This window comes from Sminthopsis crassicaudata, chromosome 6, assembly GCF_048593235.1.
Source record: "Sminthopsis crassicaudata isolate SCR6 chromosome 6, ASM4859323v1, whole genome shotgun sequence".
NCBI lineage: Eukaryota > Metazoa > Chordata > Mammalia > Dasyuromorphia > Dasyuridae > Sminthopsis > Sminthopsis crassicaudata.
The window spans coordinates 230,035,288-230,048,705 of record NC_133622.1 but is presented as its reverse complement, the minus strand read 5'-3'; the positions used below and the strand labels follow the sequence as shown (position 1 = coordinate 230,048,705).

The 13,418-nt window shown below is 31.4% G+C and overlaps 1 protein-coding gene across 4 annotated transcripts in view; it reads left to right on the top strand.

The window, feature by feature from the left end:
* LRRC4C (leucine rich repeat containing 4C) overlaps positions 1-13,418 on the top strand; it is a 1,473,705-nt gene that overhangs the window by 612,476 nt on the left and 847,811 nt on the right. For all 4 annotated transcript variants that reach the window (XR_012482990.1, XM_074272319.1, XM_074272321.1 and 1 more), the window contains one exon: positions 1,303-1,387. The gene's annotated coding sequence lies outside the window, so the exon portion shown is untranslated. The remainder of the gene's footprint in view (positions 1-1,302; positions 1,388-13,418) is intronic.

Genomic DNA, 13,418 nt, shown 5'->3' with positions numbered 1-13,418 from the left:
CCTGATAGAAGCTAAGAAATCTAAGAGGTGGATTTGAAATAGTGCATTTGAAGAACGGGGGAAAGTGCAAAGCTGGCCATTGTGAAATGTTCACCCAAGAGACAATAAATTCTAAGAAATTCTAAAGCTAGCTAAGTAGGTTTATAAAATAGAAAGCATGATTGTACAATCCACATTAAACTAGGAGAATCGAGATGATTTCATTAAATGTGAAGAAGAACAGCTTAGATTTTATCCTAAAGATAATAGGCTGCTGCAGAAGATTCTTCAGTCTGACATAGACGTGCTCTTAAGAAAATATTATTTTGGTAGCTATGTTAGATTGAATATTGAATCCAAATATTCTCTGTTTTTTTCCAATATGATAATTTTACAGAAAGAAGGAGTTAGAGAAATCTTTTTTGTCCATTCTCTCATGGTCTCTGTTCTCCTCTCAGAATTATTATGACTTCTTTTCCCACCATTCTCTAGCAGCATTCTTAAAACTTCCTGTTAACCATGTAATTCTTTCTACTAACAGGTAAATTTTTCCCAAAGAGATTAAAAAATGGGAAAAGGACATTTCTTTACAAAAATATTTATAGTATCTCTTTTCTGGTGACAAAGAATTGGAGATTGACGGGATGTCCATTAATTAGATAATGGAAACAAGTTGTGGTATATGTTGCGATGGGATTCTATTGTTCTATAAGAAAGAAGAGCAGGATAGTTCCAAAGAAAACCTGAGAAAATGTATATGAACTGATTCTGAGTGAAGTGAACAGGACAAGGAATGCTATTTTAAAATGTTCAACTGGGAAAGACTCTGCTACTCCGATTAAGACAATTCCAAAGAATCTATGGTGAAAGATAATAGACACCTTTAGAGAGAGAGGTGATAAACATAGAATGTATGTTCAAGCATAGTTTACTTTATATATTTATTATTTTACATTGTATTATTTTATATTTTTCATAGATCATATAGAAATATATTTTGTATGACTATACTTTTATAATCATTATCAAATTGCTTGCCTTCTCAAAGAGAGAGAAGGGGCTAGAGATAGGGAAAGAATTTGGAACTGAACATTTTTAAAATTATGATTAAAATTTTTATCTGTATTTGGGAAATATTTTGAAGTAAATAAGAATAATTTTTAAAATGAAAATACAACTACATAAGTATAAGGGGACATAAATATACTCTGCCTCTTAGCTACAGCTTTCAAGAGATTTAACATTTTATATGAGATTATTTGAGATTTAAATTTCACCTTCCTTTTTCTTAAATGTATTATCTTGATTTTATCTTTTCTTTAGAAATGATGTTTTCTATTGCAAGTATTCAAGATCACATAGGAGAAGTGGAACCAAATAAGTTGGCGCATCATCTCATACTCTAAATGTAAGTTTCTGAGAGTTGTTTTGGCAGTTAAATTGCCTGAGTTCTGGACACTGAAAATTGATTTGTCAATAACCAAAGCTTGGGTAGTGTTTTTTTTTGTCTGTGGTGTCAGTGAATCTACAACGTAATCACTGTAGCTTGGCAAAGGCCATTAGGAGGAAAATATGGAAATGTCCTTTGATATGTCCTTTATAGACAAATTTATAGATTTTTTTAGTGTAGGTCTTTTATTTAAAGTTTATAGATATTGAAAGAACATTTTTTTCTTCTCAATATCATTATCAGCTCCATAATGTAAAGCATTCACTATACATTATTGCAGAACTTAAAATATACCACTATGTTTGTATGAAATTATTTTATCTTTTATCTCTAGTTTTTTTTAATCCTACAATATTCCATCTAAAAGAATGTCCATGTCCATTAATATCATAAGCATACATATATTTGACTTTGTGTAACAGAACTTTAAAAAAAATGCTGTCATGAGAGTACTATTATTCATTTCAAAATATCCACCTGGTCAGTAGACCCCTATTAAGCAAAATTTTAAAGCAGTAACTTTGAGATGCAACTGAGATAACCTTAGATCAGTTTTCAGAAGTTATAGCCAAATATAGTGTTGGTGTGTGTGTGTGTATCTCTTGTGTGCATGTCTATAAATATATAAGTAGATATTGTATACACATATATGTCCTGATTTTTATGGAAAAAACTGATAACCTATGAAGATATTAATTTTAACGATATTACATAGGGTAATTTTATTTTTAAAATATTATTTTTTGTATAAAAGTTTATGGATTACCATCTATTAGTCTAAAATCTAAGTGCTCTCTTTGAGGAGTATTTTGCAAATATTTATATTTACACATTTGCCCATGCATTGTGTATATATATATATATATATATATATATATATATATATATATATATATATATATATATATATATATATATATATATATATAATGCATATTTTGTATGTATTTAATTTTGTGTTTTTTTAAAAGTGTAATAATAATCATGAATATATGCTACTGTGTATATCTATCTTGAAATTTGGTCAAGTATATTGTGAATGCTATGTGCTTAATTGTTATCAAATTTAATAACATAAAGAAAAAGTTGGAAATGTCTTGCATATATGTATATTTGCACAGACATATATGCATATACAGTAAGGTATACATATATTCTACATGTGTATACTTACAAGTATATAAGTATATACAAAAACATATCCACATACATGTGTAGACAGAAAAGAAGATAGATGATGGATTCATAGATAGACAGATAGACTGACAGATATACACATATCTGTATATATGGTCTCCAACAAGGGCAATATAAAAGGGAAGAGGAAAAGGATTGGAAGAGATGAGGACAGGTAAGAAGAAAAGGGAAGGGAAGGACTAAAATACAGGGGATTTTTATTAATGTACTTAAGTACATAAATTCATGTCCACATACATATGCAAGTATTTGAATAGTATTCAGATGAAACCTCAAGCCAGAAGATAAAATATTTATTTTAAAGAACATGTAAAGATAAAAATTTATAACCATATAAACTAATAAAATGTATGTAAAATATATTACATAATAATTTAAATTGCATTACTCCCAACTGCAATTTTGCAAATGTCACCACTGTCTAAGGCAATATAGCTAAAACTATTCATAAAATGCAATTATTTTTTGCAAATCTCTAGAAAATATTTTTTTACTTTTTTATGATTTTGATGCAAAAAATAATTTGTACCATGTTAAATAATAATACCATGTTAAATTATATTTTAGGATAAATAAATATATGCCAGCTTTTTATACCCAAATTTCTAAATACATATTTTATCAAATGCAATTATAAACTTTAAAATTACTACTTTATTAATAAAAAAGACTGTATTTCTAAAATAACCAATTATGTTGGTTCAAATTCCTGGATATTTCTAATAAAATGAAACTGCCTTGTCAAACACTGAGTAGTGGAAATGTGTGTTTAGATAGAATGGAAATATTCTGAAATGCTCTAATCCAGGTCAACAATTCCAACTCTTTATTCAGAAATGTGAATACACTAAATACAAAATATATATGCATTGTTTATGCATATATAATTACAACCAAATAAACATATATTTTGTATATGTATATATGTATATGTTTATGCATATATAATTACAACAAAACAATTCTATTGGTTCTTAATGTGGATTATTAGAGTCTTAATTTACTAAATGACAGAATTGTATATGTAAATGTTATTTTTACTTTGAAATTTACCAATTTTATAGTGGATATTAAAATGATATTTTTTGCCACATGACTCAGCCACACATTAATTTATTATTATAGGGCCTACTTTCTAGCCATTATTTTGAGGGAATGGGAGGGAAAGCATGCACATTAGGCATGCTCTGCAACAACTAGTATAAAGGCAAGAAGATGGGAGATGAGTGTTTTGAATAAGCATACAAATAAACATGAACTTCAAGCTCATTAAAGGGAAGAAAAGTGAGAATGCCATTTTTGATGAATCACCAAGTACAGAAGTAGGGAGCAATGGAAAGTAATATCTAATAAGTCTGGGGAAAATTAAGGACCGATTGCTTTGGTCTTTAAAAGCTATTGCTACAGCAGGATAGGTACAATGCAGGGAGGATGAAGGGAAGGGTTACTTTAGGGATACAGATATTAGGGATCTCTAAATATCCATACTGAGAAAATGTGTATTTCCCAAAAATTATTTAACACAACCTGTCTATACTCTCTTTCTTTCTTAGTCTATAATAATAATGTACACTTATGTACAGAACATCAAGTTTTACGAAGTGTTGTCCAACATAACTTCATTTGATTCACACAAATACCCAGTATTGAAATCCCTTTCTTCCTTAAAGGCAGTCAGGTGTTAGCTCATAAATGATATCTCCCTTGATCTCATCCCTCTTCCCAAAGGAGAGTAACTTTCTTCATTCCAAATCTTATATCCTTATCTGAAAGCCTTTATATATATATATATATATATATATATATATATAAATTCTGTCTCAGATGCAGTTGTGCAGATGCAGTTATCTCAATGTCCCTGAAGAGAAAACTGTATTTTTCATCAGCATATTTCTACCACCAAGAAAAGTGGACAAAATATAGTGGGACTTTAATAAAGACTTAAAGAATTGAATTGAATCTCTGTGTACCTATTTCATCTCATATTAGTTTCTTGATGAAAGTCAAGAGAGATATTAATGTGTAATGAAATGAATGCTGACCTTGGAGTTATTAGGGCATGAGTCTTAACTCTGGTCCCCTGAAATTTACTGGTTGTGTGATCCTGGGCAAGATACAATATCTCTGAGCATTAGTTTCCTTATCAGAAAAAAATTGGAATTATAATACTTTCCATTCTATCTCAGAAGTTGATGGTATAGATTGAAAGAGATAATATAAGCAATGAATTTTGCAAGCCTTAAAGTATATATAAATGTTTTCTATTATTGATTCAATTTGAACCAATAGGATTATATACCAGTGCAAGATCACAACCTATTACTGTATCTTCTTATCTTTTTAGAATGTTTTCTAAGAGGATGGGTGGGGATTTACTTGTGAAAGTTTAGAATGTTAGCATATATTATATATGTTTAACCATGATGTCTGTTACCTCAAAAGATGTGGTAAAGTTGAAATATTAAATAAAAAATGACCAAGGTACATAATTATTATATTTCTAAAAGATCCATTTCTATTTAACTGCTAGGGTGATCCATATTTTTGTTTTTAAAATGATAAGATTGATTTTTGTAAGAATACGTCATTAAGTAAAAGTTTCTCTTCATAAAAACCACTATCTTTTGAAAATTAATAAAACAAAGTAAGGAATGTATAGATTTTCATCCTTCCAGAAATTCAGTTTAAAGAGAATGATTGCTATGTTGAACACAGATATAAGCTATAATATAATGTAGAATTGGTCACATTTAGCTTAAAAAAAGAAAAAAACATCAGGATATAGAGGCATCATGATATTCACATTTTTGAAAAATGTTGGTGTGGTGAAAGCACAGGACTTGTTCCATTTGTCCCAGAGGATAGAAACAGTAACAAAAGATAGAAATAAAAAAAAGGAAAATGAAGTCTAGATGGCAGAACAAAAACTAGAGAAAAAAACAAAAATTCTTAAAAGCAGAACCGCACAAATAGAGACCAAATATCTAGAAATATAATTGATTTCCTCTACTTTTGAGATCTTCAAGACAAAGCAGCCCAATTGTTACATATGATATATTACAGATTAATTTCATTTGCTAATTGGATACTGAGAATTTAGAAATTCTAAGTCTTTTTGAAGTTGATATATAGCATTTCCATTTTATGACAAAGCAATCAGTGGGTTCCATAATCCTACATTCAGAACTGTTTTAGGGTTTTATGTAGATACCCATGCCTTCATTAAAATTCTTCTTCCATGCCAGGTCTTGCCCCAAAGGACAGATTGGATTTTTGGTTTTTTTGGAGACCCAAAAACCAACTCAAAAGGGTGTTCTCTCAGTGCTATATGATGATTAACCTTGATTAGTATGGAGCCATAGCTAAAAATAATTTACTTCAAGGCAGTAGGTATCACATCTTTTTTCAGTCAATTCCTTGTAGGATGGTTTATAAGCCACCAGCTGCTAAAGGAACTGACAAGAAGGAAAGAATAGGTCATTCAGAAGCTTTTTGTTTTTATCCTATATTTCCTGATCCCACTGAATACCAAGGTTTTTTGTCTCTCTTATGATACAAGGGAAAGAACATTGAATTTAGAATGAGAGCACCTTAGTTCAAATACTGTGTCTTTTACTGATTATATAACATTGAGCAAGTCATGTAAACATTCTAAATCTGAAACTCTTAACTAGAAATTCAGGAGTTTGGCCTAAAGGATCCCTAGGAATCCTTTTTATGGTAACAGGAATTTAAAAGTCCTTGAAATTATATACCATACTTCAAAGTCCTGATTGTCCCAGTCTGCTTATGTATACAAGTCACATCTTCTGAGGAATGGCTTTCAGTTGATTACAAAGGGAAGATTGAAATATGAATCAGTAAGGTTCATAGATCTCTGAAGATTAAAAATGAATACAACACACATAAAAATATAGAAATTCACAAAACTGCAACCATACAGACAATAGGAAAAAAATAAATAGTTTACAGTTTTATATTAAAAAAAAAAAAAAAGAAAAAAATCTCAGCACATAATTTCCCATAGGCAGGGTTTTAGACTCAATGTCTTTTCAAATTGCATTCATATTCACAATCTTGCTCTGTACCTGTACCCCCATCAATTCATGTTATAGTAACTGAGCAACAGATTGTTTTCATTTAGAAAGGGAGGTAAAGAAAGGTCAGAGAAGTAGGCTAAAACCAGAATGGGAGAGTATGAATCCAAAATAAATTTCTTCTATCTCTTTTGGGAAGTATTTTTCACCTTTTTGGAGCTTCCGTTTTCTCATCTGTGACAGGAAGGTGTGGGACTTGATGAGCAGAAAATTCCCTGCCAGCTGTAAATCTATAATTTGTTAATCTCAAGGACAATTTCTTGGAGTTCAAGCGTTTGTTTTACCCAAACCTCCCAACATACTTATTTCCATTATCACAATTTACTTTGACTAGTAACACATTTTTCTCCTTTTGGATTTTTTGGCAACTTATTTGTCTTTTGAATTTTTTTTTCTTTGAAGCTATCTTCTGTTTATATCCCGATGGAATTTGAGTTTTGTATAGAAAGTTAGAATTGCAGTAATTCATGACATTTCAAATAAGCATTGTAACAACTTGATACAGAAAAAAGCAGTATTTTCTCTTTCTTTTGCCATGGGGTGCACTTGGCAATGAATCAGATTCTTTCCATGAAGTGTATTTAAAATGATTGAGACAAGAAAATTAGAGAATTGCCCATGGCTGTCTTAAAGCAGCCATGGTTAAAAACTCACCTCATTCAAGGCTTGGAAGCAGCCTATAGCAGTTCCCCCCACTGTTGATCTTTTCAGACAGGTTAAAAAGGGTTTTTTTAAGTTGGTTGGATACAATAACAATGGCATAAAACATACCTTCCTCCTTTCCAAGTTTTCAGGGAGAAGGAAAGGATTTAAATCAATTTAGGAGAAAAAAATCAGCAGCATTTTTTACTTAATATTTTGGCCCCCATTTTTTATAATTTAATTTTATTTCATTGTAAATAAAAGTTAGACACTATCTTGTGATTAAGAGAATAATAATAATTACAGGACAACTATACTCTTTCAATCTGAAATATGCTGTGGAGGTGTCTTGGGGAGAGAGAGATAAAAGGTTTGATTCTTGGCAGGCTCTTTGGTGTTTTTCATCATTTCTTGACTTTTCCCTCTTGAAATTGATGAAGCTTTGAAATGTGTAAAATTGATTTGAAGAAATAGCAAATGGCAAAGATTAAGCAGAAACTCTCTAAGTATTTGCCAAGAAGGGGATTTCATTAGCTGAAAGAAAGATAGAGAAAGAGACAAAGAGAAATGAATAACAAGACAGAAACAGGGACAGAGAAACAGAGATAGAGAAATATAAACACTGAAACAGAGACACATACATGGACAATCATACAGAGGAAAAGAAAGGAAGAGAGACAGACATAGACCCAAAGACAGACAGAGATAGTGACAGGAAAAAAATAGAGAAAGTCACATAAAAGACTGGTATTAACCAGATAGAAAGAGACAAATAGATTGAGGCTAATATTTTGTGAGAGACAGAGTTAGTTGGAGATGATATAGGACAATAAAAAGTGAGTTGATGCAGTCATCTGAAGACATGGATTTAAAGCTCAGTTCATAAATACAGGGGTAGTAGGATATTGTAGCAAGATATTCCGTTTCAAAACCATGAATACATGGGTTCCATCTTATGAATAGGATGCAAAATATCTATTTTTGGAGAGAATTCTGTCTATATGTGTTGCCTGGGCTTCCCCATGACTAAATCTTGGCTGAAGAGTGTAGTTATTGCCTTTTTTTTAAAGATAGTATTGCATAAGATCTAAGAAAACAGTTACGGAATTGGTCTTTGGTTACCTTTGTGGGGCAAGCTGCTTTACACCCCATAGCAGTTATTCTGTGACCTGGCTTTTCATCTATTATCCCAAGTAACTGACTATTGTGATGGCTGTCAAAAGCAATTATGTTGTTCCAGGAACCAAATTTGTATGGGTGAAGGAGGATGGGGGGTAAGAAGGAGAGGACTTATGACAATGCACTTCATGGAAGTATCCATTTTCTATAGCTCTTGGCATTTTAACTTTAAAGCCAAACAATTGCCTTAACATTTGCCTCTCTATCAAATGATTATAAATCTAGCATAAAGAGGAACCTTAAATCCAGGCATTCTGAGCTTCTGATCGCCTCTTGGTTTTGTATGCAGCTTCTGTAATCTCACTGGACTGGGGAGGGCAGTTTCCTTATGATGGTGTTAGTGACATATTATAATTAAGTCTTACTTTACTAACAAAAATTGGTACCATCATCTTTATCTTCAAAATAAAGTCTGCTTTACTTCTATTTTCAAAAACAAAAAATTGTGGGCTCCAGATTCTCCACTGACATATACTGGCTATGTGTGTGTGACTCTGAAGAGACATTTAATTTTTCAATGTTCCAGGCAAGCTTATAAAATTATATGTTCCAAAAAAGGTTATTGACAAATAGTAGTATATTATGAATTTTTTGTGTGTTTGTTCATTCATTGTTTTGTTTTGTTTTGTTTTTCCACATGAGGATTACTTTTACCAAAGAAATCACAGCTCCAGGCCCTATCCAGATCTCTGTAATATAAGATAGGACAAGGCTATCTTCTCTTCAGAATATAATTACACTTGAGTCAATTTTTCAAAGGACTGTCGTTCTGAATGACTTTTCAAATCCATTTTCACATTATTACCAAATAATCAGATAAAAAATTTAAAAACCAGGTTCATGATATTTTAATAAAGTTTTTTTTCAATTAAGATATATGCATTATTTTTAGACATAATGCTATTGGACCATTGATAGACTACAATATAGTGTAAACAAAACTTTTATATGCACTGGAAAACAAAAAAAAGTGTGATTTGTTTTTTTGCGATATTCACTCTTTTGAGGTGGTTTTGAATGGAAATCCACAGTATTTCTGAGATGTGCCTATGAAGTCATTATATGGGCATTAATGTTTCTAACATTTTAAATAATTATTCTCCATTGAAAGATGTTATTTCATTTATCTTAAGGACCAATTCTATGGAAGAATTTTCAGGGTTTTTTTTTCTTTCCAAACAGCATGGACAAATATGAATCGATCAATGAGAAGCTACTCAGTTCTAGACATTTGTTCACCACAGGAGGTCAGGTGGTTTGGTTGAGATAAATACTCAGAAGTTCAGAGGCTGAGCCTAACTTTATCTAAAGCTCCTCTCCTACCTCAAAAATCTCCCAGGAGCATCATCCTTTCTTGTTCATTTTATCACATGCCTGCTTTGGCTTCCAGCTGATGGATTCAAGAGGAGAGAAAATTAGGAGCTTCAGGAAGATAGGATTAGAGAAATCACACAAACTCTGGGTTTATGACATGAAAAATTTTCTTCCTGTTCATGGCTATGGTTTGGAAGTAAGTTAAGTTTTATTCAGACTCTGTGTTGTTACTTGAATCATGTGTATGCTCTTGTTCACTATTTAAATCTCTCTCTCTCTCTCTCTCTCTCTCTCTCTCTCTCTCTCTCTCTCTCTCTCTCTCTCTCTCTGTCTCTGTCTCTGTCTCTCTCTCTCTCTGTCTCTGTCTCTGTCTCTCTCCCTCTCCCTCTCCCTCTCCCTCTCCCTCTCCCTCTCTCTCTCCTCCTCTCTCTCTCTCCCCCTCTCTCCCTCTCCTCTTTCTTCTCTTCTCTTTCCCCCTCTCTGTCTCCCCTCTCTACTCACCTCTCCCCCTATCCCTCTCTTTCTGTGTGTGTGTATGTGTGTGTGTGTGTGTGTACCTATCACAGGGGAATTTGTGCATTGCATTTCCTAAAGATTTTACCTCAGTATAAGATTGTGGAAATAAGTTCAATAATGATATCTGGAAGGTTGACTGGATCAAGCCAAAAAGAAAAAGCTAGGGAATGGATTAACCAAAAATTTTAAAACATATTTTGTTGTGATCTTGATATTGACTCATTTCCAAAGTTAAAATTATATAATAATGTGTCACATTTCATAATACAAGTAAATCTATAGGATTTGTGTTATATTTCCAGTTTCTTCTATGTCCCCTCACATAGTTTAGACTTCCTAACATAGATCTAATGGAGTTAATCCATTTTAATATTTTCCTATTATATTTTATTATCCTCAGTTACTGGGAGCTGTGATCTCTCTAAGAACAATAAACTAATCTCTTGATGACTATTCTATAAAGAAATGATAAATAAAAGCAAACTAAAACTACTTAGGAAATGCATATATTTTAAATACACAGAATGCAAACAATAAAGATTTCACAGGATAGGTATATGTATGTATATCCAATATTAATATACAATTTATATATTTATATTGATAGTCTTTATGTATATATTATATACCAATATATAATACACACATAAATATTAAACCCATATATTCCATATATATACGATATAAATATTTTATGAAATATATATTATATTATATCATATTATATCATATTATATCATATTATATTATATTATATTATATTATATTATATTATATTATATTATATTATATTATATTATATTATATTATATTATATTATATTATATTATATTATATTATATTATATTATATATAAATATAAATATTAGACTTATGGGTTCATTGTTCTAAAGAACTCTCCAGTGAGAAAAATTCCTCTAGTTATTTGGGTTAGCATTGTATCAGAAATATAAAGGGAGCCAGATTGCTTAGTAGATAGATGTAAAGGGCTGAAACTCAGAATAGGTGCATTGGAATCAGACAACCCAGCACTTAAGGCTAATTACCTATTGGACAAAAAAATAGCCCTTCCCACTGTTCTGTGCTGGCTAGATCTTTTGGTGTATACAGATAATCGTAGGAGGGATTAGGGGATGAAATAAAACAAACTAGAGTCATTTTGGAGGAGTAGGAGGAGAAGAGAGGTTGGTAGGAGGAGAGCTTGTGGTGGTTTCATCCATCTCCTTTGTTTCTCCCCCTAAAGACCAAGAATTTTTGCTGATCCTGACTCTATCTGATTCTGGGGTCAATAGGGAGCTAACTTGGATTTCACAGATAAAGGAAGACCTGATCTCACACATTAACTCACTATCTGAGCATGGTTATATCATGTCACCTATATATCTGCCTCAGTTTCTTCATCTGTAAAAGGAGGTGTAAAAGCACCTACCTCTCAGGATTATTATGAAGTTAAAATGAGATAACGTTTTCAAAACCCTTTGCAAATTTAAAGTGCTCTAAAATTGTAGCTATTATTCTTGGAAACTTGTCTAGAATTTTGAGACTTGTCCAGGGTCACACAGATATCAAGAGTTGAAGACAGAGCATGAATATAAATTGTTTCTAAACCCCAATCAAGTCTTTTTTTCTAGGACATTTTACTTCATAGACAAAAAAAATAGGAACAGATAGAAATAAAAATAGAGATGCATTAAACAATTTGTAAGAACTTTTTTTTACCCTGACAATTTAACAATGGTACACCACTCTAAACCCTTCTATCTCTTGAAATAAGAATAGTAATCAAAGCAATATTATCAGTACTTATAGATCTATTATTGTGTTGCTTTACTCATGTCTGAGTCCTTATGATCCCATTTGAATTTTTCTTGGCAAAGTTCACCTTTTCTTCATTTTCTTCATTAACTCATTTTATAGAAACAGAGGCAAATAGATTGACCCAAGATCACAGAGCTACTAAGTTCCTGAGGCTTGATTTGAACTCAGGCCTGGCTTATTCTAAGCCTTGTGCTTTATGCAATGTGGCACCCAGGTACCCTTACCTGTAGAGAACATCTAGGTAGCAGAATAGATAGAGTGCCGTGCCTGGAGTCCAGATGACTCACTTTCTTGTCTTTTAAAAATCATTTATATGTTATCATCATAAAAAAAATCTAAATATGATAATGTAGACCAAATTATTATAGTTTGTGGTTTTAGTGCAAAAATGGGATATTGTGAGGGTGGGAAAAAATATATGACTACAAGAATAAGAACAGAGAAAGATGAAAGATTTGTAAATTATAGAAACCTCCATCTTATGTTATGCACATATCCTTTGAAAAAAGAATCAGTAGTCACCAAATGTGGCTAGGCCCAAGCAACAAAATAGATTATCCTTCCACTATCAGGAAAAGACCTGCTAACAAAATAGGGCTTAACCCTGAAACAAATGTCACATCATCAACTCATCAGAAATTCGATCAGAATGAGTTAAAAAGAAATGGAAAAAGGATAGTAATGAAGAGGAAAATTTGATGGGAATTCAGTAGTGACATATTTAGTAACTGATAAAAATGGAAATGTATAAAACGACATTGATATTGATTAGTTTTATTTTTATAGAAATTTAACCAATGCAAAATAATTGCCACAAGATGAAAAGAGCACATGAAATGCTTTCCTCAGCTAATGTCTTTCTTATTTGTCAAATACAGTCAGATGCCAAAAACAAAACAAAAATTAGAAAATAAATCTTATTTGCAAAACCGCATGAGAAATGGTGATGGATGATTGTCAAATTGTTATCTCATATAGCAAAAATTAAAAAGTAAATAAAAGTAAAACATTTTTAAAGCTTAGCAAAATATCCCAAGCATATTCAATGATAAATATAAATGGAATAAATATTAAAATGTGAGAAAATCGGGAAAAGTATTTTAGCAAAATGTTTTATCAAGGATAGTGATATCATTCTTCCAAGACCTTATATCTTGACCATGTTTAATTTAGGAGGTAAATAGAAAGGGAAAGAAGTGGTCTATTATACCAATTCTAATTCAATC